At 43.1% G+C, this 26,924-nt stretch overlaps 1 long non-coding RNA gene across 2 annotated transcripts in view; it reads left to right on the forward strand.

Annotated features, from left to right (window-relative positions):
- The window catches only part of LOC114817008, a 65,606-nt gene that overhangs the window by 29,966 nt on the left and 8,716 nt on the right, over window positions 1-26,924 (forward strand). The window contains exon 2 of one of the 2 annotated variants that reach the window (XR_003764844.2): window positions 16,711-16,812. The exons of the other annotated variant lie outside the window; for it this stretch is intronic. This is a non-coding gene — a long non-coding RNA (uncharacterized LOC114817008). The remainder of the gene's footprint in view (window positions 1-16,710; window positions 16,813-26,924) is intronic. 2 annotated transcript variants of the gene reach the window in all.

Raw genomic sequence — 26,924 nt, forward strand, 5'->3', positions numbered from 1 at the left:
CTAGATTCTTGGAAGACTACAGTAAAATTGGTAAATTCTCTACCCATCCCAAGTTGATAATCTAGCCGGGAAGACAGACAATAAAATAACCTACTAGGCAGAAGACACAACAGAGTATAAAGTTAGGTACATAAGTATGGTGGGGCTGGGATGAGTCTCTTAAGTGCTAGGCAGGTATGGATTCATGTGTATTAGTAAAGCAGTAGGTTAGAGGAATAGGGTAGGGAGAGAGTGGTCAATCAATGGGATTTTTTGAGCACTTACTATGTACGAAGCACTGTACTAAGTGATTGGTAAAGCACAATACAATAGAGTTGGCAGACAGACTCCCTGCCTTTAATGAGCTTACAGCTAGTCAGGGAAGGTTTATTGCAGGAGATGTGATTCTAGTTGGGCTCTGAATATGGGTATACCGGTGGTTTGTCATATAGGAAGGAGGACAGGTTGGCGTTCCAGACTGGAGGAAGGGCAGGAGCAAGAGTTTGACTGAGAAAGTCACAGCAGAGTGAGTAGCTTGGTATTAAAGCAACAAAGTATGTAGTCTGGGTTGTAGTGTTTTTTGTTAATGAATTGTACATCGCCTCGATTCTATTTAGTTGCCATTGTTTTTACGAGATGTTCTTCCCCTTGACTCTGTTTATTGCCATTGTTCTCGTCTGTCCGTCTCCCCCGATTAGACCGTAAGCCCGTCAAACGGCAGGGACTGTCTCTATCTGTTGCCGACTTGTTCATCCCAAGCGCTTAGTACAGTGCTCTGCACATAGTAAGCGCTCAATAAATACTATTGAATGAATGAATGAATAGTGGGAGAGGGGCAAGAATAAGTAAGGGGAGGGAGAACTGATTGAGTGCCTTGCCCCAGGTCTAATCCCTTTACTGATGGCTTCAGGTCCCACTTCTAACCCAACCTTAGGCCACCTGCAGCCGGATGGATATCATCAGCACTCAGAGTCAGATCGGTATTTTTTTATTCACCTTTGCTGCCTCAAACAAGATTTAGCGTGACCTCTCCCTCCTCCCAACTAATCCAATGCATCCAGCTTTCCTCTTTCCTGGCCTCCAGAATTGGGAGCTGGATGTAAAAGAAAGTATTTAAAAAGCTGGGTTTCTTTGGCTGGGCCTTCTGAAGCCAGCTCGTGCTCCTGAGTTCGGTCGGGAGGTTTGAGACATCAGTCTGCCTAGAGGTGAGAAAGGGGATCTGGTGAGGGATACGGAAATGGACTTGAAGAGGTTCAAACATGTTTTGGATTGCTGAAACCCCTGGCAAATTGCAAAAATACATTCAAAGAACAACAATATCAAATTTCAAAGCAAGCAGAATACAAAGAGCAAATGTGTAAGCAAGATAAATGCGTAGGTAGCATAAAAATGTCAAATTACAACCTGCAGATGAAATTGGTTCAGCAGGGACCTTGATTTAGGTTGTATCCGCTTCCCCAGATTCTAAATTGCTTCGTGACCAGCCCTCCAAATCATCAGGTTAACATTTGGACGGCTTCTGTCATCAGCACCTTCTGATTTCCAATAGATGCTTTCGAAAAGTCTCACTGACCTTTCCTTGGGCAATTTCAGAAATTCCCGGGAGTATTTGGTGAGAGTTGACGGTTCCTCGGCAACCTTTTTGAAGTTACAGAATTCAGGCCCCTCTCTGAATTTCCCATTTGGAAAGCTTTTCATATTTTTTAAAAGACCCTCTCGGAGGTGAGGGGTATATTAAGCCAAGCTCACATAGGTTTCTCAACAACTTCCTTTGTAGTGTTTCTTTTCCTTCCAGAAATGGGTCTGTGGCCTTTAGGAGAATGGGACTTAAGTGTGGACTAGAGTGTCAGGATGGCCACATCCAAACATCAGAAAGAGGGCCGAGGATGGTCTGAAGTATGACCGGAGTCTGCAAGGCCCAGTTTCATTCTAGAACTGCTAGACCGTGGCATCACTTAGCACCACACTATGTACAGTAGCAGCAGCAATAGTAACAGTATTTATCAAGTGCCTTCTGAATATAAGGGACTGTCCGAAAAGCTGAGTGCTATTCAAAAGTTGAGTACATAGAGTCATCCACTCATCATGGCAAATAATTGAAAACATTGAGCCAAGCATTCATTCCCTTTCTAATCCTTAGAACTCAGACGCTCTTCTTTTTACCCAGATCCTGAACCTTTTTGAAACAAAAAATCATAGCCCAGATGCATCTTTCTACGGTCGATTTTAGAAGCAGTGTGGTCTACTGGAAAGAGCACGGGCCTAGGAGTCAGATAATCTGGGTTCCAGTCCCGGTTCCACCATTTCCCTGCTCTGTGACCTTGGCCAAGTCACTTAACTTTTCTATGACACAGTTACCTCATCTGGAAAATGGGGGTTAATATTGCAAACCCCATGTGGAATGGGGACTGTGTCTAGCCCAATTATCTTGTGTCTACCCAGGCATTTAGTACAGTGCCTGGCACATACTAAGTGCGTAACAAATGCCATAAAAAAGAAAGCAACAAGGACCCCGGCCTTCATCGATCATTGTAGTCGTAGAGTATAAGTAATTTCCAACTTTTTCATCAGAGAGAAGGTGACATTCTTGTTCTTTACAGTAACAATTTTGGCACCGAGGTAGATTCAAGATAGATTGGACACAGTCCCGGAACCACATGGGACTCACAATCTAAGAGGGAAGGAGGACAGGTATTTTATCCACATTTTACCGAGGAGGAAACTGAAGCATGCAGACATTAAGTAGCTGTCTAAAGTCATGAAGCAGACAGAGCCGGGATTAGAACCCAGGACAAATAAAGCCTATTCCTAGGCTCTTTCCACCTGGCCACACCACCTTTCGCCTCGTCTCTCCTTCCTCCTTTGATTGTCCTTGTTGTGAGTGGAAGATCTGGTTTTCAGAGCCCTTACTCTAAACTGCCCATATTATGAAAAATCATGTGAATTTCATTAAAATGAGGATTGCCGAGTAGGGAAAAAACAAATTGTTTGAAAAGATTTCTCATCCTTACTGATATTTCCATAATGGTGAGCAGTGTGGCCTAGTGAATAGAGCATGGGCCTGGGAGTCAGAAGGTCCTGGGTTCTAATTCCAGCTCCACACTTGTCTGCTGGGTGATCTTGGGCAAGTCACTGTTCTTCTCTGTGCCTAAGTAACCTCATCTGTAAAATGGGGAATAAGAGTGTGAGTCCTATGTGTCCATCCCTGTGTCCATCCCAATTACCCTGTATCTACACCAGCATTCAGTAGAGTGCCTGGCACATAGTAGGCGCTTAACAAATACCACAGTTATTGTTGTTACTGATATTATTTTCCTTCCAAAAATAATTTGCCTAATTTCACCCGTGCAGCCTCTGGTAACAGTCCATCCAACTAAGACTGCATTTGTCTCAAATATTATCATTCCAGTACAGAATCTTCTGGTTTCTCTATTGACACTGATAGCAGTTTCTTGAGTTCATTTCTTCATGTGCTGGTCCCTTCCACACTCTTATCCAGCAGTAGTATTTATTAATTGTTTACTGTATGCAGAACATTGTTCTATAAGCATGTGGAAGAAAGCAACAGAGTAGGCATGATCCTTGCCCTCAAGGAGCTTATATCCTGAATTTAATGGTGAAGGGATCCTCCCATTGATACAGCTGGACTGGATTTTCTTTCCTTCACATTGCACGGATGCCAATTAGTAATTATTTTCAGTCAGTCGTATTTATTGAGCACTTACTGTGTGCAGAGCATTGTACTAAGCGCTTGGGAGAGTACAATATAGCAATAAACAGACATATTCCCTGCCCTACCTAGTTTATAGTCTAGAGGATTCAACTATTTTAACAGATTGTCTTCTCTGAGTGGGAGCGTGCTTCAGTCACCTGTTGCACATAACATCTTCCCTTCAGAAAAGGGCCATGGAGGGGGTTGTGTGGCAATCCCTAACAAGTGGGACCCATCCCAGTATCTGTATATATAGTCTGAATAACTACTCTGCACACTTTCTCTTTATAGTGTAGCATGTTTAGTCTTTGCTTAAATATTGTTTTATCTGTGTGTTATCATATGGTATCCTCACATATGGCTAATTGCATATAATTGTTAGTGTAAATGGCTAGCATATTGTTGTATTTGCAGGATAGGGAGGATGAGGGTAATTGCCCAGGGCTTTAGAGATACTCCCTACCCCCTCCTCCAGCAAGGAGCAAAGTAATGGCTCCAGGAGATGGTTCTGGGTTGATTAGCAATTTAAGGGTGTAACTATTGCATTGGCAGGGTGTTCTGCTCTTTAAACTCCCTCCCTAGCCCTTGACCTCCCCCTCCCACCGCCCTGAGTACACGTCTACAGGTTATCTGCACATTAAGAATGGTTTTATTTGTTCACATTTTAAAAAAGATTCCTTTCCGATGGTGTTATCAGGGACACTAGGAAGAAGGGTGAAGAGAGCTAAGTAGGAGAAAAGGAGAGAGCAATACCCCCAAAATGTCCTCATCAATCCGTGATACTTATTGGGTGCTTACTGTGTGCAGAGCACTGTGCTAAGTCCTTGGGAGAGTACAGTATAAAACAGGTGGTAGACACGTGCCCTGCCCACAAGGAGCTTACAGTGCACATTACATTACAGGTAACATTACTCCCACCTTAACTAAAACTGATTTGGGGCATTCGAAAGTGGGTTGAAATTTGCGGGTATTAATCATTCCATCAGTCAGTAGTACTTACTGAGCACCGACTCTATTAGCTTTGACTCTTTAGTGCCTTTAGAGGCTTATTCCGTATGGATGACAGAGATACATTAATTTGGCAGTTTTACCACTTTTGGCCATTATGTCAAGCAGCGTGTTTTTGTGTGCTTTAATGTTCTGTACTTGTCTCTTGCAGAAATCTCTATCATTTGATTTGGTCTCATTAAAACTAAAAGGCAATTATAAAATACCCTCCCCAGGCCAGTTCTAGGCTAGCAATTATCCACCTGAGACCCAAAATAATTTCCATCTCACTTATAATAGGTAGCCTGTGTTTTTAGGTCCAAATAATCTATATGAAGACCCTAACTTAAGCTCAGAAATACTCAGTTCACTTTTTTCTTTTTTTATTAGTACTCGTTTAAGTGCTTACTTTGTGCTGAGCACTGTACTAAGTGCCACGGTAGTTACAAGATAACCAGGTTGGACACAGTTCCTGTCCCACATGGGATTCACATTCTAAGTAGGAGGGAGTAATTTAATTCCTCTATTACATATGAGGAAACTGAGGCATGAAGAAGTGAAGTACCTTGTTCAAGGTCACTCAGCAGACAAGTGGTGGAGGTGGGATTAGGACCCAAGGGCTCTGACTCCCAGACCCAGCCTCTTCCCACTAGGCCATGCTACTTCTCTGTTGTTTTTGTCAGGAGTGTTCGTCTTCAAGAGCTTTAGGAAATGATGACTAGAAACAGAATCTTGAAAAGCCTTCTCCAGGCATCCACTGGATACAGTCCAGAATCTAGAATGAATAGATTCTCTAAGACCCTGCCAAGCTTAAGCCTTACTGTTGTTTTCAGAGGGGTATGTGAAGTGAAATGCGTGTTAAACACTACGCTGATCCATTCCTGAAATTCCTGAATCCTGAACTTCCTAGTTGGTGGGATGCATGTATATTTCTGGTGCCCACTGTTTTCTATTAATGTCCGTTCCTCTTGGATTACCTTCGCTTTCTCTCAATTCCCTGAGTGGTGCTCTTAGTCAGCCATTCATTTTATGTTTGTAAACCTTATTAAGACTCCATATATTAGGGAATATTTATTGTAATACTGTTGTATTAATGAGGCAGAACCTGGAATTTCCTTGGAGATATGTTAGATAATTAAGTAGCCAGGACTTGATTGCAACCAGAGGCAAAGAAGGGAACATTAAACCATCTGATTTTTATTTCTTATTTACAGGGAAGTTGTAATTAAGATTCATATTTCTAGGGAGCATTGGACTCTTGCAGTATTCTAAATTCATGAAAGTAAAGATCATGTCCTTTTAAAATAAATGTGGAGCAGAGAGAAATTCACTCAAGTTAAACCTTTTTAAGAAATAGGGTCTTAATAATCGGCTCTCTTCACCTTTAAAGTGTAGTTATGTCACCAAGCTTAGGTGTAAGATCCCCTGCTCTCACTTCACATTCACCCCCTTGAGGCGTTCATCCATGGGTAAGTTTTTAGCCAACTTCTCCGGCTGCTTCTCCTGAACGTGCTTTTCCAGTCTTGACCTGCCCTTCAGTGCCGTATTTTACCTCTTCCTTTGAAGACAACTCCATCTAGGTGATGCATTGGACAAAATTAAACCCCTCATGTTCCATCTGAAACTCACCCCTCTTTCTAACCTCCCATCATGACCATCATCCTTTCTGTCTCAAGACTGGCAACCTGATGTCATCTTTGATCCTTCGCTGTCATTCTTCTCCGAGATATTTCATGGGCCCACCCCTTCCTCTTTGACCTTCACAGACACTAGCCTAGTTCACACTCTTATCACCTCCTGCCCAAACTGCTGGAACAGCCTCCTGAATTTCTGTCCCCCTCTAACTTCTCCTCTCTGTGGCCTAACTTACATATACTTAGCCAACAAATTGCAGTAGCCTATGAATAACCACAATTATTACCCTTGCTTAGTAGAAATAATAGTAGTAGTTGTAACTACTCACTCATCACTCAAAAGACACCAATGACTCCTTTAGCACAGAAATTCCTTCCCATTGACTTTAAGGCTCCACATCAGTTTCCTCCTTCTTACCTAGTCGCCCTCTTCTTTCACAGCACCACAGTTGGTGCTCTTGCTCCCAAGCAAACCTAACTGGGCCTTGTTCTCCACTGTCTTGCCCAACTGCTTGAGAAGTGTCTCTTCACATCTTCTCCAAATTACATCAATAAGTCAATCAATCAGTGGTATTTAGGAGCACATACTATTTGCAGAGTACTGTACTAAGTGCTTGGGAGAATCCACTACAGCAGAATCAGCAGACACATTCCCTGCCAGCAGTGAGCTTACAGTCTAGAGTGAGAGACAGACATTAAAACTCAATCTCCCTTTCTTTGGAATCCTCCTAAAAGTCACTTCCTCCAGCAGAAATTTCCTGCATAATACAATAATAATAATTTCTTATGGTATTTGTTAAGTACTGAGCACTGAGATAGATACAAAATAAGCCGGTTGGACACAGTCCCTGTCCCCCATGGACCTCACAGTCTAATGGGGAGGGAGAGGAGGAACTGAATCCCCGTTTGATAGGTGATGATGATGATGGTATTTGTTAAGTGCTTACTATGTGCCAAGCACTGTTCTAAACACTGGGTAGATACAAGGTATGGATGAGGAACTTGAGGCACAGAGAAGTTACGTGATTTGCACAAGGTCACAAAGGAGGCAGGAGGTAGAGCCAGGATTAGAATCCTCTGATTTCCAAACCTGTGTTCTTCCCAGTCAATCAGTGGTAAATACTGAGTGCTTACTAAGTGCAGATCACTGTACTAAGCGCTTGGTAGTACATGTTCCATTACCACAATTAATTTACAGTGCAGTGGGTAGTCTACAGTCTATTTCCAGTAAGCCATGCAGCTTTCTTTATCTTGCTGATGGGCACAGTAACGAATAACTGACAGAAAGAAAGTAAATCCAGAGTCAAAAGATTTCCTTCAAGTTTAAAATAGAATCTGCTTCTCTGAACAAATTCTAAAGTCGTAAATGTTATGTTGTACATTTCAGTAGAAGTGTCACGGCAAACAGAAAAAGCATTCAGTTGGAATATTGCTAGTTTTATGTCGAACATCTGTAAAAGCTTCTGCACTCAACATCAGTGCCTCAGTTCATTGAACATCTGCCTCTGTTGCCAGCGTATTCTTCTTAATTTTTAAAGATTATTTTGCAAGTCCTGCTGTTTAGGTGCAGGGTAGCAAAACAGCAGACCTTCTCTAGAAAGTTGGCTATGGCATTAAATTAATAATAATGATGATGGTATTTGTTAAAAATTTATTGTGTGCCAGGCATTGTTCTAAGCACTGAGACAGATAAAAGCTAATGAGGTTGGACATAGTCCCTGTCCTACCAGGGGCTCACAGTTTTAATCCCCATTTTACAGTTGAGAGCCATGCTGCTTCTCTAAAGAGTGTGTGTGTGTGTGTGTTTGTGCATGTGTCCAGTGTGGGTGTGGGAGTCTGGGGGAGGTGTTCTGGCCCTGCTGTTGCAGAGGTTTTGGTGGCCAATAATAAAGACTTCATATTTTTGTTTTATGGAACATTCATTCATTCATTCATTAATTCAATAGTATTTATTGAGCGCTTACTATGTGCAGAGCACTGTACTAAGCGCTTGGGATGAACAAGTCAGCAACAGATAGAGACAGTCCCTGCCGTTTGACGGGCTTACAGTCTAAGTGGGGGAGACGGACAGACAAGAACAATGGCAATAAACAGCGTCAAGGGGAAGAACATCTCGTTCAAACAGTGGCGGAACATGAGAGTTGCTTCTTGTTGAGTTACTTCAGTCATCTTTCCTCCAATTTTTACTGGCTATCTTGAGGATGATTCTTTCTCATTTATTCATTTCCCTATGCATATCATGGTTTGGCTAAGTTCCTTGTGGACAGGGTTGTGTCTTTATTGTTATATTGCACTGCCTGAGTGCTTAGAACAGTGCTTTGCAAACAGAAAGCATTCAGTAAATAAGATAGAATGAATCAGCCTCCTTACTGATATTCCTGCTTCCATTGTCTCTCCTCTCTGTTTTTTGTTTGTTTGTTTGTTTTTTTTTCACTATTTGTTAAGTGCCAGACATTGTGTACCAGCACTGGAGTGGATACAAGCAAATTGGGTTGGATATAATCCCTGTCCCACATGGGGCTCCCAGTCTCAATCCCCATTTTACATATAAGGTAACTGAGGGACAGAGATGGGAAGTGATTTGCCCAAGGTCACACAGTAGACAAGGGGCAGAGCTGGGATTAGACCCATGACTCCACCTGGATTATTTTACTATAATGCCTCTTGCCCATATCTCTCCACTCCTCAAAAAGCCTCTGATGCTAATCCATTCCGCTCCACATCAAATAGACTCCTCTCCACATTGCTTTTCAGGCACTCAGACAATGCTTTCCTTCCCACTACAACCCAGCTCACATTCTTCACTCCTACCGAGCTAACACAACACACATCTTGTTCTCTCCCTCCCCTGACTTCCCGCACTCCGTCTTCCCCTCGATTGACCCCTTGCTCACACCTTTGTCCCTACCTAGAACTCTTTCCCCTTTCAAATCTGACAGATTTCCTTCACCTTCAAAGCATTACTGAAATCACACCTCCTCTTCCCAGATTCTTGGGGAGCACTTCAGCATCACCTGAGCACTTGTGAACTCATCACCTCCCATAGCACATACGTAACATCTTCTGCACGCCCTATTATTTTAGCAATATACCTTCCATATTACATATCCTCCTGTCGTAAAATACTTTTACAGATACTTTTTCTTCTTTATCCCATAACTCCATCTCAGAGGGAACTTTTCTGTCACTCTTTTGTCCTGGAGAAACTACACCGCCTCCAGCTCCAGGGCTGCCCAGCTAGCAATTCCAGGCACATTCTAGGTCAGGGTTCCTGCCCTGAAGCGGTGCCTGCCTTGAGCCCCGGGTGGCTTCTGGCCACTATCACATTGACAGGCCACTCCAGCCCAGCAGAGGTTACTCGTGGCAATACCTGCTTCCCCAGTCCCAGGGCAGCAGCCCTGCCTCCTGGTAGAATTTGAAGACCTGGAGCTTCCAGATGATCAGGAGCTAAAAAAGTGGAGGGAAATTCTGAAGCCTTACCCAGTAGACTGTATGGATCTCTATTGGTGCTATTATTATTATTAAGGTATTCATTATTATGATTATTATTATATTTGTTGGTCCTTACTATGTATCAAGAAGTTGGACAGGCATGCTTGTCCCTGTGGGGCTCACAGTCTAAGTAGGAAGGAAAACTGGTATCGACCCCCATTTTACAGTTAAGGAAACAGGCCTTTAGCTGTTACCTGACTTCTCTTCCTTTGAACTTCTAGTTGTGGTTACCAATTTTAAATGGAGTTTGCAGTAAGTGGCTACATTCTCTTTTTTCCCTTTCCTGGCCCAGAGTCTGGCTTCTCTCCCCTCACACTCCACAGAATTTGTGGAGTGGTTATTTTGGATAGCTATATTTCTAAATGGCTATTCCTTTTTTCCCACAGAAAGACCTGACTTTATCTCTGAAGCAATTTGTCACTTTCAATCAAATATCTAAACTTAGTTTGGACAGAGTTCATCTGTCCTTCTCTCAAGATACCATTGGATTTGTTAAATCCTTTCAAAACATTAAAATGAATATTGAAAGCAAATGCAGTGGCTGCCTAGAAGAACGTATAACATGCTGCAAGTTCATGGAGAAAAATATGCATTTGAATCATTTTTTTCACTCTCTTTATCTCTCTGTATCTGGCTTTTCAATCAGGCACGCTAATATAGACCTTCCTCTCATCAACAGAAAGTCACTATTAGATATTCTTCTGTACTCTTTCCTATCATATGTCAAGTATATCTCCTCACTTCCCCCAATATTTACTGGCAAGTGTGGGAAGGTGAATACATCCAGAAACAGTATGCAAAAATTAAACATGCGTGCACCTCTCCTCACCGCCCCCCCAGCCACACACACACACAAGAAAGCACAGGAAAATGATTAGAGAATGAGAAAAGGATGGAAATGTGTTAGGATATTTTGTTAAGCTTGTACCTGTATGCCCCATTTAGACTTAGAGAGGTCTCTGACTTTTGAAAGGCATCATCTTTCAAAAGCCAAGGGAAGCAGTGTGGTCTGGTAGAATGAGCATGGGCCTGGGAGTCAGAGGACTTGGATTTTAGAATCTGCTCTGCTACTTGTCTGCTGTGTGGTCTTGGGCCAGTCACTTAGCTTCTCTGTGCCTCAGTTACCTCATCTGTAAAATGGAGATTAAATCCTATTCCCTCCTACTTGAACTGTGAGCCCCATGAGGGACAGGGATTGTGTCCAACCTGATTATCTTTTATCTACCCCAGCAGTTAATACAGTGTTTGGCACTTAGTAAGCACTTAACAAATGCCATTTAAAAAATCTGCTGGATGGATTAACCTTCAGGTGAAGGGACAAGAAACCTGCTGGAGGGTGGAGTTGAGTGAAAGTAGTGTGAAACAATGTGGCTGGGAGAATGACCCCGCACCCCCTCAACATTTAGGTTGATGGTTCAGGGACACTAAACCGAGATGAACAGGCAGCAGGTTTGCTATGACCAATAGCAGCGATATGAACTCTCTGTTGTCCTGGTTAGTAGGAAAATGGCTCAGAGGATCAAGGTACCTTTTTTTCTAGATCCTAAGCATATATTTTGTACCACTCCTATTAAAAGTTAAAACTATATTCCCCCTGAGAAGCTCAGATTGCAAGAGGCACAGGGCAACAGAGGGATTGTTAGGGGCATTAAATATCCAAATCCCCAAAATGCAAAAGCAGATTTTAGGGGCAAGGAAGTGTGGGATAAGATGGAAACATGAAAGAAGGAGAAATAGTTAAGGAAATGCAGCGGGATTTGGGATTCTCTGATGAAAAGTTGTTTAGTGTTGCTGGACCACACGTAGTAAATAATAAAAAGGTCCTAAAATAGGAAAACTATAAACTGGTGAGACGATGTCTGCTCCGTCGTGCTCTAGCCAAAACCCAGAAGGTATTTGAAGTAACTGAAAAAAGCCAGTTTGGAATAGTGTGGGATTTAAATAGTTGTCTATTTGGGTGATTGGCTGTGTTACTTCCTAATATAAATGTGCTCCGAATGGTACTGTGGGAGCAGGACCAATTTAAAGCTCTTGTGGGGTCTTGGCAGTGGAAAGTAGTGGAGGTGGGAAGCCCAGGTTAAATAGTCGTCCCTTCCCCCACCACCTTCCTGGCAACATGATACCGAAGCAGACTTTGTTTTAAAGTCTGCTAAAGTCTGGAGAAGTAGCGTGGCTCAGTGGAAAGAGCACAGGCTTTGGAGTCAGGGCTCATGAGTTCGAATCCCAGCTCTGCCACTTGTCGGCTGTGTGACTGTGGGCAAGTCACTTAACTTCTCTGTGCCTCAGTTCCCTCATCTGTAAAATGGGGATTAAGACTGTGAGCCCCACGTGGGACAACCTGATTCCCCTATGTCTACCCCAGCGCTTAGAACAGTGCTCGGCACATAGTAAGCGCTTAACAAATACCAACATTATTATTATTATTATTATTATTAAAGGCCTTGTGAGAGAGGGTCTTTACATGTTTCACATGTTACATGTGTGAATCCAAAGGCTGTACCTGATGCAAATCCCACTGAAGACCTTCCATTTGAAGGGGAATCATTTCATTTGAAGTGCAGGTAGCCTTCAGGTACCTCTTGCCCACTTTTAGCTCTGAACAAACTCTTCCCTCTCCGTGCTTCTGGGGCTTCTATGAGAGGGCAGATGGCATAGCAGAGAGAAGTTCCCAGGTGATAATGGGGGAGAGAGTACATTGGTGGGTCCCTCTGATGACCCCGATGAGACCCCATGGAAAATCCCCTGTCCGCGGTAGTCCCGGGCAATCCCAGTGCACTTGAGGTAGAGCAGCATCAGTGTGTGGGCCTTAGTTACATGTCTGGCAGCATATCAACCTACTCTACACTGGCTTTTAACAGATCCGCATCATTGTTTTGTCAGATGTCAGTATCTCTAATTCCATTCATCTTAGTCTGCTTCTATAGAGCTGCTTCTTTTGTGGAAGGAAGGGGTTCCCTAAAGACCAGAAAAATCACTGGAAAAGTTTTGGAGCCATCGGTCTCATCGAGAGGCTGGTTGATCTAGTTATGCCTCAGGCATAACTTTTTGTCTGGCCAACTGGGGCCAGGACGTCTAATGCCCATTCTGCCATTTGCTCTTGTGTGCAATGGTGGCAAGTGACTTCACTTCCCCAGGCCTAAAGTTGTTTGTCTCTAAACAAAGAGAGAGGGAGAGTGCCGCAGCTCAGGTGCCGGAAGGTTCTTTGATAATGAGCTACGGAGAAAATCATTCAGCAGTGGGAGCCCAGGATTTGGGTTTACAAGCTTGGTAATCCCTGAGGCTTTAAGGGCGCCTCCTTGGACTGCATTTAAGCTGGCTGGAGATATCATCTTCAGATGGAACCCCACTGTCAATTCCTGGGAGCAGTGAAATGAAAAGCACATAACTGCCCAATGAAGAAGAATAGCTGTGATTGAACTGCCTCATGATGAGTGGTTTAGGACTATCATCATTCAGGAAGTCCAGAGGAATTATGTAGCGAAAAAGCTCTGTAAATGCGCTGTGACCAAATATGTATTTATTATGAATTAAAACTCTCACCCCAGTGTGTAATTAAACTGCTCCAAGCTGAACTGTGGGATTACTTAAGAGTCATTCTTACCCCCATTTAGCCATTTAATTTGGAGCAATTGTCTACAAAAAAGTATTATCGTGATGTTGGGGAGAGCTGAGAATTTCAGTGAATTTTCGACCCTAAGATAGTCAGCTGCTAAGTCATTTGGTTTTAGTGAATAAACTTCCTACTGCTAAACAATATCTATCATCGCAACATTATCATTGTTCTTATTTTCTGACACTTATGGATTACAGGCAGTGTCATAAACCCTTAAAGAACTCTGAGGAAAAATAACTTCTATGAAACTCATGTTCATTCATTCAGTTTTATTTATTAAACACTCCCTGTGTGCAGAGCACTGTACTAAGCGCTTGGAAAAGTACAATACAACAATAAACAATGACATTCCCCGCCCACATCAAGCTCACAATCTAGGGGTGGAGGGAGACACGCATCAATCCAAATAAATAAAATGACAGATATATACATAAGTGCTGTGGGGCTGGGGGAGAGGGAAGAGCAAAGGGAACAGAAGGGAGTGGGAGATGAGGAAATGTGGAAAAACCTCTGACAGGGACCAGAGCCATGACAGTAATAATAATTTTTATTATTATGGCATTTGTTAAGCATGTACTATGTGTCAAGCACTGTACTAAGCACTGGGTACTATTGGAAGGGTGGCATTTTCCACTCCTGCTGGGCTTCTGGATTCCTAAAAAAATCAATCAATCAATAGCATCCATGTGCAGGACACTGTACTAAGTGCTTAAGCGAGTAAATGGCTGCAAAAGGATATCTAACTGCCTACCTTCAAAAAGATGTCATAGCTGTATTGCCTAGGTGACTAATCCTTTAATGTGTTTTTCTATGTCTGTTGATAAAAAGTTGCATTGGCAAGGTGGGCCATTGGTTTCTGGGGGTGTAATCTTTTGCCAGATTTAAGGGAAGCGATATGGCCTAGGGGAAAGCACAAGGGCAGTCACTTAACTTCTCTGGGCCTCAGTTTCCTCATCTGTAAAATGGGCTAAGAGGCATGCTCTCCTTACCTCTCAGTTTGTGCTGTCCTGAGGGACAGGAAATGAGTCCAATCCGATTATCTTGTTTCTACCCCGGTACCTAACCCAGCATGTGATGTATAGTAAACTATTAATTATCATGAGAAAGTAGAAACCCATTTTTGATATAATAATGATGGTATTTGTTAAGTGCTTACTATGTGCCAAGCACTGTTGTAAGCATTAGGGTAGATACAAGGTAATCAGGTTGTCGCATGTGGGACTCACAGACCTAATCCCCACTTCACAGATGAGGTAACTGAGGCACAGAGAAGTTAAGTGATTTGCCCAAAGTCACACAGCTGGTAAGTGGCAGAACTGGGATTAGAACCCACAGCCTCTGACTCCCAAGCCCGGTCTCTTTCCACTAAGTCATGCTGCTTCCCTATGCCAAGTGTTCCTTGGGATATGATTTGAGATGCAGTGGGACACATCTTGGGATTGTCTCTGACAATTAGTGAGCAATATTTTGTTTTTGAGGACAACCTTCAGTGGGGCTACTTTTAGATGGCAATATAGTGAGATGGAACACTTATCCAGGGGCAAGAGGAGGTCATTTAGTAATAGATATCAATAATATTTATTGAGCACTTCCTCTGTGCAAAAGACTGTACTATGCTCTCGGTAGCATACAACAGAGTTGGTAGATACATTCCCTGCCCACAGGAGCTTACAATCTACATGAGGAGAAAGATATTAAAATAAATTATAGATATGTACATAAGTGCTTCGGGACTCAGGGTAGGGTAAATAGAGGGTACACATCCTTTTGCAAGGGGGACGTAGAAGTACACAGAGGTTAGATTATCATAAAGAGAGATTGTGATGAGGATGTATTCTCCTTGAGGGCAAGGAACAGAAGTTTTGCTTTTGGTGTTATAGTACTAATAGTATTTGTTAAGAGTTTACTGTGGGCAGAACACTTTTATTAAGCACTGGGAAAGATTATGCAGGTGGGAATTAGGCATGGAATCAATCTTTGGTTGTACTTTCCAAGTACTTAGCTACAGCGCTGTGTAAACAGCAGGTGCTCAAATACCATTGATTGACTGATATAATGAAATTATTGCCAAGAGTGTTGTTTAAGTGCTCTCCAGGACAAGAGCAGACAGTATTTGGGTTTAATATGAGAAATAATTTTCTGCCAGTGGAGACTGTTGACACTCTACTGGACCACCAAGGGAAGTGACAGAGTCTCTGGCCCTAAAGATCTAGGGAGCAGTAACATCATCCAAAATCACTTTGCAGCCAAGGAATTGCCAAGTCAGAGGCATCTAGAATTCTCAGAATGCCCATCTCCTCAAGCTCCGAAGCTGATTGTTCTAGACAACATATAGCCTACCAGCCCAGCAGAGACTATAGCTGGGTTAAAGAATATCACCCTGAGAAGCAGCATGGCCTGTGAGTAAGAGGGCCTGAGTTCTAATCCCAGTTCAGCCACTTGTCTGCTGGTGACCTTGGAGAAGTCACTTAATTTCTCTGTGCCTCATTTACTCCATCTGTAAAAGGAATTATATCCCCTCCCTTCTATTTAGACTGTAGAGAAGCAGCATGGCTCAGTGGAAAGAGCCCGGGCTTGGGAATCAGAGTTCATGGGTTGGAATCCTGGCTCTGCCACTTGTCAGCTGTGTAACTGTGGGCAAGTCACTTCACTTCTCTGTGCCTCAGTTCCCTCATCTGTAAAATGGGGATTAACTTTGAGCCTCACGTGGGACAACCTGTTTACCCTATATGTACCCCAGCGCTTAGAAGAGTGCTCTGCATGTAGTAAGCGCTTAACAAATACCAACAACCTCAACTGTGATCCCAATATGGGATGGGGACTGTGTCCCAACTAAATATCCTATATCTCCACCAGTGCTTAGTACAGTCCCTGTCACTGTAGACTGAATGAAGAATATCCTATATCTCCACCAGTGCTTAGTACAGTCCCTGCCACGTAGTAAGTGCTTATCAAATATCTAAAAAAAATAACAGTAGCTAATGCTGTCCAAGCTATCCATTTCCTGATTTCCTCTCTCTAGTTTTCTTTTTTAAGAGAACAAAACAACTGGAATCCATGTTCCCTCTTTTTGTTTTCAGCTGAAATCTTAAAGTCTAGCTTATTTACCAGAAGAGGTCTATGACTCAGAAAAGCGTGTGCCTCCGTTTCATTTTCTCAAAGAACTCAACTTTAATTCACAGCAAGCGCTTTTTTGGTGCTTTTTAAGCTAGATTCATGTTCTTTTGTTTTTCATCTTGACTCTCTTTTCTTAGTTCTTCTGCTTTTTTTTCCCCATCTCCTTGTCTCTCTAGGGGTCAGTGATTTTCAAAATTTCCACCCAAACTACAAATGCATGGCATATTTAGAGCGAACTATTGGAAACATTTCTTCCCCATAAGCTGCCAGTGACATATGTAAGTACATGCTTGGAATGCTGCTTCTGTATCCCTTTGGTTCTTAACAGAGTGTAAAATAGGAAAAGGAGACAGTGCCCAGAGGCACCAAATTGGTATGCAGCACTCCCGAAAGCGCAATAAAAGTAAGAAGACGCTGTCTCAAGTGCCCTCTAACCTTTCTCTTCCTTCTCCCCATCTTCCTTCCTTTTTTCCTCCTGCTTTCCTTATTGCTAGATATGATTCTTTTTACGACCCCACCTAATAACCCTCCCCTGTTTTGAAGTTGCCAAAATTATGCCAAAAAAATGGAGTAGCTTTGTGAGCAAATGTGGTAGTAATAGTAAAAATAAATGAGAAATCCCAGCTACTAACAATTTTAATTTTGTGAGTGCATTTCAAAAATTGCTGTTCCTCAACATTCCGAATAGAAGATTGTTTCAGTGTCAGGTTATACCAGAAGTGGCTACCTCTCTTGTTCACGGTAAGAGAAGTAGTATAGTACTAATAGTAGAAACATTTATTGAGCGCCACTTTGGTGGGCACTTGGAAAATGCCGAATGAAGAAATGCCATATTCTTATACTCTTATTTTTCCCCCATCACTTATCCACTTAAATGTTTGTCTCTCCCCTGTGGACAGGGAATGTGCCTATCAACTCCGTTGTCTTGTTCTTTCCCAAGCACCGAGTACAGTCCCGTGCACACAGACACCACTCAATAACCACTATTGATTGATTGTTCACTGCCCACCAGGAACTTTTACATGCTATGGGGGGGTCACTCCTAAAAATATTTACAACTTGAATGGTTAAAATAAATAATTGAGTGAACATATAGACATCAGTGCCAAGGAGGGTAGAAATAAGTTCATAGGCTCTGCACATAGTAAGCATTCATTCAATGCCTTTAATTGATTAGGGTTGACCGAGGGGATGGTATGGCTAAGTCACTGTCCGAAACCAGCCCAGAGTGGGTGGAGTCTCGAGAGGTGACCCGGCTGTGGAGTGGAGCAGGACGGGGCAAGGCGAGGTCTTTCTGTTCTTTTTTCTCCCACTCCCTTTTGTCTCTCCGTATCCGCGCTAGAGAAAAATGACCAACTATCAGTCAGTCAGTCAATTGCATTTATTGAGGGCTTATTATGTGCAGAGGTGCCTTCCATATTTTTATATCTATAATTCTAATTATTTATATTAATGCCTGTTTACTTGTTTTGATGTCTGTCTTCCCCCTTCTAGACTGAAAGGCTGGTGTGGGCTGGGATTATCTCTCTTTATTGCTGAATTGTACTTTGCAAGTGCTTGCACATAGTAAGCATTCAATAAATACGATTGAATGAATGAGTGAATGCAGAGCACTATGCTAGCTCTTGGGAGAGTACAGTATAACAATATAACAGGCACAGTCCCTGCCCATAACGAGCTTACACTCTATAGGGGGAGATAGATATGAATATAAATAAATACAGTACAGATATGTACTTAAGTGCTTTGGGGCTGGGAGGGGGGATGAAAAAGGGAACAGATCAGGGTGACACCGAAGGGAGTTGAAGAAAAGGAAAAGAGGGCTTAGGGAAGGCCTCTTGGAGAAGATGTACCTTCAATAAGGCTTTAAAGGTGGTAGAGAGTAATTGTCTGTTAGATACGAGAAGGGGAGGGAGGGCGTTCCAGGCCAGTGGCAGGATGTGGGAGAGAGGTCAGCGATGAGATAGACGAGATGGAGGTACAGTGAGAGGTTAGCATTAGAGGAGCAAAGTGTGAGGGCTGGATTGTAGTAGGACAGAAGAGAGATGAGGTAGGAGGGGGCTAGGGGATTGAGTGCTTCAAAGCCAATGGGTGAGGAGTTTCTGTTTGATGTGGAAGTAGATGGGCAACCACTAGATGTTCTTGAGGAGTGAGGAGACGTGGCCTGAACATTTTTGCAGAAAAATGACCTGGGCAGCAGATTGTAGTACGGACTGGAGTTGGGAGTGTCACGAGGCTGAGAGGTCAGCAAGGAGGCTTATACAGTAATCAAGACATGATAGGATAGGTGATCAGCGCACCTAAGACAAGTGAACAATGGAAAATCAAATTTTAAAGGAAGATTTGGGTGGGGGAAAGGCAGAGAGGGTAAAGTTACCCTGACAGTTGCTGGCAATGCCTGGGAGATTTCTGGCGCCCTTGCCAGCGACAGCCAGTGAAAGTGACCCTCGGCCTCAGGGACCAGAAACCCAAGGGAAAATCAAACCTCCAAGCGTTCTTGCAAACTTTAGTCTTGGCTGTTTAATGCCTCAAAGAACCCACTCGTAGAATCTTAACCCAGGGCTGGGCAGGAAGACTTCTTTCCTTCAGTTCAGGATTTACATATATTTATGACTGGAACTGTGAAGCATAGCGATTTGCATATTTGAAAGCAAGAACATGCATTAGGGATGTGGGCCATTTATTTGCAAGTTGAATATCTTCCCAGTGCCGTAGCAGAAATTCAGCAAGCTGGGGAGCCATTTCACATTCCAACTTTTAGTTCCAAGTGGGGAATGCAGAATTATTTTAAGCAAACTCGTGAAGCTGGTTTGGGGCCCCACAGGATGGTGTTAAATGGCCAAACCTTAAAGCGCTAAGCAATACAGACAGATTGCAGTGGCAAAGATATGATTTCTAAACTCCAGAATAACTCGATGAAATATTCAATAGTAGTATTTATTGAGCGCTTACTATGTGCAGAGCACTGTACTAAGCGCTTGGAATGAACAAGTCGGCAACAGATACAGTCCCTGCCGTTTGTCGGGCTTACAGTCTAATCGAAATAAAAATAAAATAGTGCTGCCATGAGCAATCAAGCCAATTCTGGAACTTGCTGGTGCTCCCAATTACTCACAAAAACAACTCTAGCTGAGGGGATTGGGAGGGATGGGCTCGATGACATGGACTTTCATTCACTGCAGTCCCTGGTCAGGTCTGAGATAAGCCATCCAGGCAGAGCTGTAGCTCACCAGATACCCAATGCAGTCTCTGCCTTAAGCACTTAGTACAAGTGCTCTGCTTACAGTAAACACTCAGGAAATATCATTGATTGAGTTGCAGTTTCTCATGTGCCCTAGCTTGCCTCGCTGAAGTTTACTTTGGAGAATGTAAACATCTAAACTATCAAAGAGCTGATGCCAAAGCAAGCTATGTTAATCTTGAGCTTGTTAAGGATTTCAATTCCATATTCAATGTAAGAAAAAGTAAAGCAGCTCCAATCCCAAACCAAGAGTGCAGAAACTGTTATCCTTGACAGTAGAAATAGAAATAAACTTTCCAAAGTATATTGGTCCCTAAGATCGCACTAGTCAGTATTGCTTTCTTGATCTTTGGATGAGAACAGCCTCAAACTTTGGACTCCCTCACCTAAGGGAATCAGGCTGGCTATTGGTCTCACAGACTGGGCCCCTCTAGTCACCTCTGGGAACTTTCAATGAACTGATTGGGTGAGGGAAGATTCTTGCCTAAGGCAAATCTCAAGAGCCCTGTCTAATGTCTGTAAAGCAGGAATCCCAGCCATATACCAATTTTTTTTTTCCTTGCAGTGCTACAAATTCCCTTGCAGCATCTTTGTATTGATTTTTTCCAGAAAAAGAATGAAAAGCCCATAAAAAGGAAATTTTTCCAAAGTGATATTTTATTTCCAGCTGGGGACTTCTCCTCCAAAGAGGGTTGGTTCACTAGAGGAATAGGATAAATCCATGTATTGCCTCTGCTATCTGGTGGTCTGACTCTACTGGACTGAAAATTCCAAATCTCTCTTAATTAAATGCTCTCCCCCTGAAAGAAGGGCTAAAATATTCAAACAGTTTATTACAACACATTCTGAGCAGTACGTTTTTAAGTCCAAGTATTACTTTACCATTACGGTACTAATTTTGAGATAATGAAAGCTGGCCTTTTGGTATCATGCGAAGTGCCTAGATCCATTAGCTACCACAATATACTGTTTGCCAGCTATTTAAATCCACTTAACTGATAGTTAACATTCTATCTGGAGTCCAGATGGTATCAGATGTACCAACAGAATCATTTTTAATGGAAGAGCAACCAACAGCATTTATTCTCTTTATCAAAGTTTTTGACTGGCTCAAAAAGAAAAAAAAAACAATTGTGTTTATATAGTCCTTTTGTGAGCACTACAGTGTTTGGCTACTTAGGGCAAGGAACGAATGGAGAAAATAGCCACAGATGTACATAATAGTCTTGTTCTGTTTTACTCTGATCAAACGATTGTGTGATGTGCAACCCCTTGGTCTGTGACTGTCAGAGAGTGCACAGACTGTCTCTGAGACCAGACATCACTAGGAGGTGGGGAGCGGTAAATGAAACGGCCAGTAGGGAGGTCAGCACTTCTGCTAATTGATATGGTGACCTGGCTCTTGCCCACTGCTTCTCCATCTGAAAAAGAGGTCTTGCATTTATTACCTCCTGCTCCTCATGACCCCGGGGTGTCCCTGCTTCTTGGAAGAAAGGAGAAGCCATCTGGCAAGGGAGCAAGGGAGCACCAGCGTGGCTTAGTGGAAAAAGCCCGGGCTTGGGAGTCAGAGGATGTGGGTTCTAATCCCGGCTCCGCCACTTGTCTGCTGTGTGACCTTGGGCAAGTCACTTAACTTCCTCTGTGCTTCACTCACCTTATTTGTAAAATGGGGATTGACTGTGAGTTGTAGGCGGGGCAACCTGATTTCCTTGTATCTACCCCAGTGCTTAGAACAGTGTTTGGCACATAGTAAGTGCTTAACAAATACTATTATGATTATTATTATTGTCAGGAACCCCTATTCCCCTACTCATTTGTTGTTTCTCGTGGCTCCTGCCCTGCTCTGTTCTGCTCTGCAATAGGTCCAAGTCTTGCCCATTCGCAGGAGGAAACCACCATTTACCTTCTCTGTCTCTTCCCACTCCTCTCCTCGTCCTTGCTTTCACTTCCTTTACAACCTCCTAGAGCAGGAGATGTGATTCCCTCTGATTCCTTGCACTCAGCTCCCTCCCAGCACTTGTCATATTTTGACTTGGCTCCTGCATAAAACTCCTTTCTCATCTTCCTGCCCCTAATCTTTCCCCTCTTAAGTCCATACTTGACATCTTGGATCACTTTTCAAAAATGCCGTATTGCAAACCTCTCCACAACGGGCAGAAATTCCTGACCATTATTTTGACCATTTGACCATTGACTTTAAGTCAGCTCCTTCTTTCTACTTAACCACTCTTTTCTCCAACTACATCCCAGCTCACAGTCTTCACTCCTCTCCAGGTAACCTATTCACTGGGCCCTGTTCCCATATCTCTGGCCTCTGACTTCTTGCTAAATGCCTTTCCCTGTATGGAAATCCCTGCCCTTTCATATCTGCCAGAACCCAGTTCTCCCCCTCTGCAAAGCCTTTCTGAAATTATATCTCCTCCAGGAGATCTTCTCTCCTAAACTCCACCTTCAAAAGCCTCTTAACAGCAGGGTGAATTATCATCTGGGCTTGGGCCTGCTAAGGGAAGACAAATGGTCTAGGTGACACTTTCAAGTCCTTTAAAATTCCTCCTGGATTTCTTGGGTCTTGCACTTGGAGGGAGAGGCGAGTGAAGAGCAAAGGTTAAGAGGTTGTGTGCTGCCTCCTGAAGGGTTTCTTCTAAAAAAAAAAGAGTAATGGAAACAGAGCTGGAAGTTACCCAGAACAGGCCGGGTTACTGAGGGAACTGACATTCCTACCCATGTGGGCCCAGTGCCGGGAGGGACTACAGCACCCAACTCCCCTCTCCCTCCCTGCCCACCTCCCCCCCCCAAGCTTTCCTGTCCAGAAGTCCTGGACTGTCCATCCTGGGACCTTCTCCCCCCGACCCAAAAACTGGCTGCACCTCCATCAGACATGTTTTGAGTACCCTTTTTCTTTTTTTTAACTTTCACCCCTTAATGTAAAGAAATACTGCATTGGATCCTTCAGATGGAGCTGCAGGGTTTTGTGAAAACAGAATTTTCAATGCCTCAGGTTGTTGGTCAAGGTATTTATTAAGTACACATCATGTGCCACGCCCTACCGTAAGCCATGGGGTAGACCCAAGAATTTCAGATCAGAATTCAGTCCCTAAGTGGTAAGGATAGCAAGCATTTTCTCCCCATTTTGCAGATAAAAAAACTGAGGCACAGGGAGATTAAGTGACTTGCCCAAGGTCACACAACAGGCCACTAACAGGACTGGGATTAATACTCAGATCTCCGGACTTCCAGTCCCGTGCTTTTTCCACTAGACCATACTGTCTCCAGTCTTCATACACTTGTTCAACCACTGTTGCTTTGAAAGGGAGGAAATGCCATTCACAGCAGTTTCTAATGTCCATCGTAGATTTCCTTTCCGGAAACATGTCAGAGATATGGTTTTTATGCAAATGTTTAAATCACATTTCATTTGTCATCTCAGAAGATGCAATATATGTGAGTCTTTCCCACAGTTGGTGAGACTGTTCCCACTCACGAACATTAGAATGAAGAAAGCAAGACTTGACAGTGAAGTGAACATTTTGTCCAACAGTAGCCCAGCTCACAGTTAACCAACTATCCCTCATTGAATGAGACTGAGATTCTTTTGACTTGCTAATATGAATTGAGGAGTCTTTTCCCTTCCCAGAGTGAAAACGTAATTATTTAGTGACTTGCTTAGCAGTAATTGAGTTTTGAGGTTGGGGGTGAAATGAGTGAGTAGACTGAGCAAAATGAATAATGATAAATGAATGTCACATTCAAATCAGTCTGGGACTTCTGTATGCTGTGGTAATTGGTTATGATGGTCCAGGAGCTAAGAATGATGGATTATTATTCTACCAGTGGCATGCATATGATAACCAAGGGAGGTAATTTAAAAAATGGGAGAAGGTTAAAAAGGTTTTGCATTTCTCTGCAAAACTTCCAAGAATTCTAATATGTAATCATTCCACCCACCTCCATAGTTATACCATCCCATTGCCAAACATCACTCTTGTATTTGTTTATTGCTCATTTACTAATTCACGTATGTCTAATATTTTTGTCTACTCTCTCAACTCTGTAGTATTTGTCAGTTTTACTTAATGTCATTCCCATCAGATTGTAAATTCCTCAAGGTCAGGGACTGTGTCCGACTCGATTGTCTGGTACCTGTCCCTTCGTTCAGTAGAATAGTTGGCACAAAATAAGTGCTTAACAGATATCTTTCTCGTCATCGTCATCATCAAGCGTAGTGGTCCACAGAGAGCTCAAAAATAGTGCGGATACAGATCTAAGGCCAAGCCTTCAAGGCCGCATATAACTTGAGCCCTTTTTCAAACCTTTTCTTCATGTTGGTTGTGCAGCCCAGACCTAAGGTCCCAAGTGATAATAATAATAATAATAATAGCATTTGTTAAGTGCTTACTATGTGCAAAGCATTCATTCATTCAGTAGTATTTATTGAGCGCTTACTATGTGCAGAGCACTTTACTAAGCACTTTGGAATGTACAATTGGGCAACAGATAGAGACAATCCCTGCCCATTGACGGGCTTACACTGTTCTAAACCCTGGGGAAGATACAAGGTGATCAGGTTGTCCCCCATGGGGCTCACAGTCTTCATGCCCATTTTACAGATGAGGTAACTGAGGCACAGAGAAGTTAAGTGTCTTGCCAAAAGTCACACAGCTGACAAGCGGTAGAGTCGGCATTTGAACCCATGATCTCTGACTCCCCAGCCTGGGCTCTTCCCACTGAGCCACACTGCTTCTCTATGAAGCTGCTTTTCTGCATTTCTAAGAATGGAGGACTCTGTTTTTCCACACAATTTTAGATGCGATTTAGTGCACAAATGTTGGTGTCTATTTCTGGATTTTGTTTTTTTTTCCTGCCAATAGACGACTTAGGGTCTTGCTAGAGAATTCAGGGGTTTAGCACTCTATGAAGGAAATGCTGAGGATGACAGGACTGAGAAGAGATTTGCACGCTGAGATTGGAGGGTGATTGTCAGTCCTCATTCACCACTCAGACCCCGGAGTCATGATAAGGATTTTGGGAATGTGGGCGGCGGAGTGGAGGAAGGGAAGCTGCAATGCCCAAGGTCGGATGCCCAGGGACAAGTGGGTTTTTGTGCTGGACGTGGGTGCTTTTGCAATGTGTAGCGGTGACGTCCTTGAAAGGATATATAGACATATAGTTGTGTGTCTGCACCAGTACAGTCTTCTAGACTGTAAGCTCGTTGTGGGCAGAGAATATGTCTGTTTATTGTTCTACTGGACTCTCCCAAGTGCTTAGTACAGTATTCTGCACTCAGTAAGCGCTCAATAAATACACTTGAATGAATATAATGATCACAATAATAATGACGGTGGTATCTGTAAAACACTTACTGTGTGCCAAGCACTGTACTAAGCGTTTGGTAAGGTACAAGATAATCACCCTCCCAAGCTCGTACTCTGCACACAGTAAGTGTGGCCTAGTGGATAGAGCCAGGGCCTGGGAGTCAGAAGGTCATGGATTCTAATACCAACTCCACCACTTGTCTGCTGTGTGTCCTTGGGCAAATCACTTCATTTCTCCATGCCACAATTCACTCGTCTGTAAAACAGGGATTAAGACTGTGAAGCCCCACGTGGGACTGGGACTGGCTCTTACCTGATTTGCTTGTACCCACCCCAGCACTTAGTACAGTGCCTGGCACATAGTAAGCGTTTAACAAAAATCACAATTATTATTATTAATATCATTAAGCACTCAATAAATATGATTAATCGATTGGTCCCATATAGGGCTCACGGTCTGACTAGGAGGGAGCACAGGTAGTGAATCCCCATTTTGCAGGTGAGAGAACTGAGGCTCAGAGAAGTTAAGTGACTTGCCAAGGTCACACAGCAGGTGAGTGGTGGAGCCAAGATTCGAGTTCAGGACCTCCGATTCCCAGACCCATGGTCTTTCCACAGGGCCACGCTGCTTCCCGTATATATATTTTCTAGGTTTATATATGCATATATAGTTATCCGTATTATAAGAAGACCTTGAAAGTATTTCATGAACCATGAAACCTCCCATCCTGGGATGATTTGAACAAAATGTGATTCAAATATTCTAAAATGAAGATGGTCCAGAGAGATATGCTTCCCATGGTTCTGGATATGGTGGATTTAACAGCCGGTACTAAGCAGGTTGGTCTGTTGTAACTGACTATGGGTCATTCCTGGAGGCCCCACCTGCCTCTCCTATTAGATTCATTCATTCAATAGTATTTATTGAGCGCTTACTATGTGCAGAGCACTGTACTAAGCGCTTGGAATGAACAAGTTGGCAACAGATAGAGACAGTCCCTGCCGTTTGACGGGCTTACAGTCTAATCGGGGGAGACGGACAGACAAGAACAATGGCAATAAATAGAGTCAAGGGGAAGAACATCTCCTAAAAAAACCCGCTCTTGACCCCACTTCCCCCTCCAGTTATTAGATTGTTAGCTCCTTGAGGCCAGTGAAAAGTACCTTCTGCTTCTGTTTTACTCTCCCAAGAGATTAATACAGTACTCTGCATGGTGTAGATGTTCAAGCAGCTTGAAACAGTGTGGCTTAGTGGAACGAGAACGAGCTTGGGAGTCAGAGGTTGTGGGTTCTAATTCCGCCTCTGCCACTTGTCAGCTGTGTGACTTTGGGCAAGTCACTTCACTTCTCTGTGCCTCAGTTACCTCATCTGTGAAATGGGGGTTAGGACTGTGAGCCCCATGTGGGACAACCTGATTACCTTGTATCTATCCAGTGCTTCGAACAGTGCTTGGCATATAATAAGCACTTAACCAATTCCATCCTCCTCATTATTATTATCAGTATTATCATTCCATAAATACCACCAATGGATCGACTGACTGTTTTGGTCCCCCTCCCGTTTCTCCTCCTCCCCCTGGGGTTGGCTGGAGGAGTTTAGGAATGGAGGGATGTTGGGGACCAGGAATACCCATACAGAGGTGACCGTTGTTCAGAACTCAGCCTGCAAGCCCTTTGCCTTGATTTCATCCCCACCACACCTATTGATGTGGAAGGATAATTGCTTCCAAAACCTTTTTCCATCCTACTATGCTTTGAAACAGATTCACTATTAAATTCCAAATAGCATAATTTCTCATTGTCTTGGATTTTAAATTCTGGTCCTAAGGGTTTTACA

This window comes from Ornithorhynchus anatinus, chromosome 15 (assembly GCF_004115215.2).
Source record: "Ornithorhynchus anatinus isolate Pmale09 chromosome 15, mOrnAna1.pri.v4, whole genome shotgun sequence".
Taxonomy (NCBI): Eukaryota; Metazoa; Chordata; class Mammalia; order Monotremata; family Ornithorhynchidae; genus Ornithorhynchus; species Ornithorhynchus anatinus.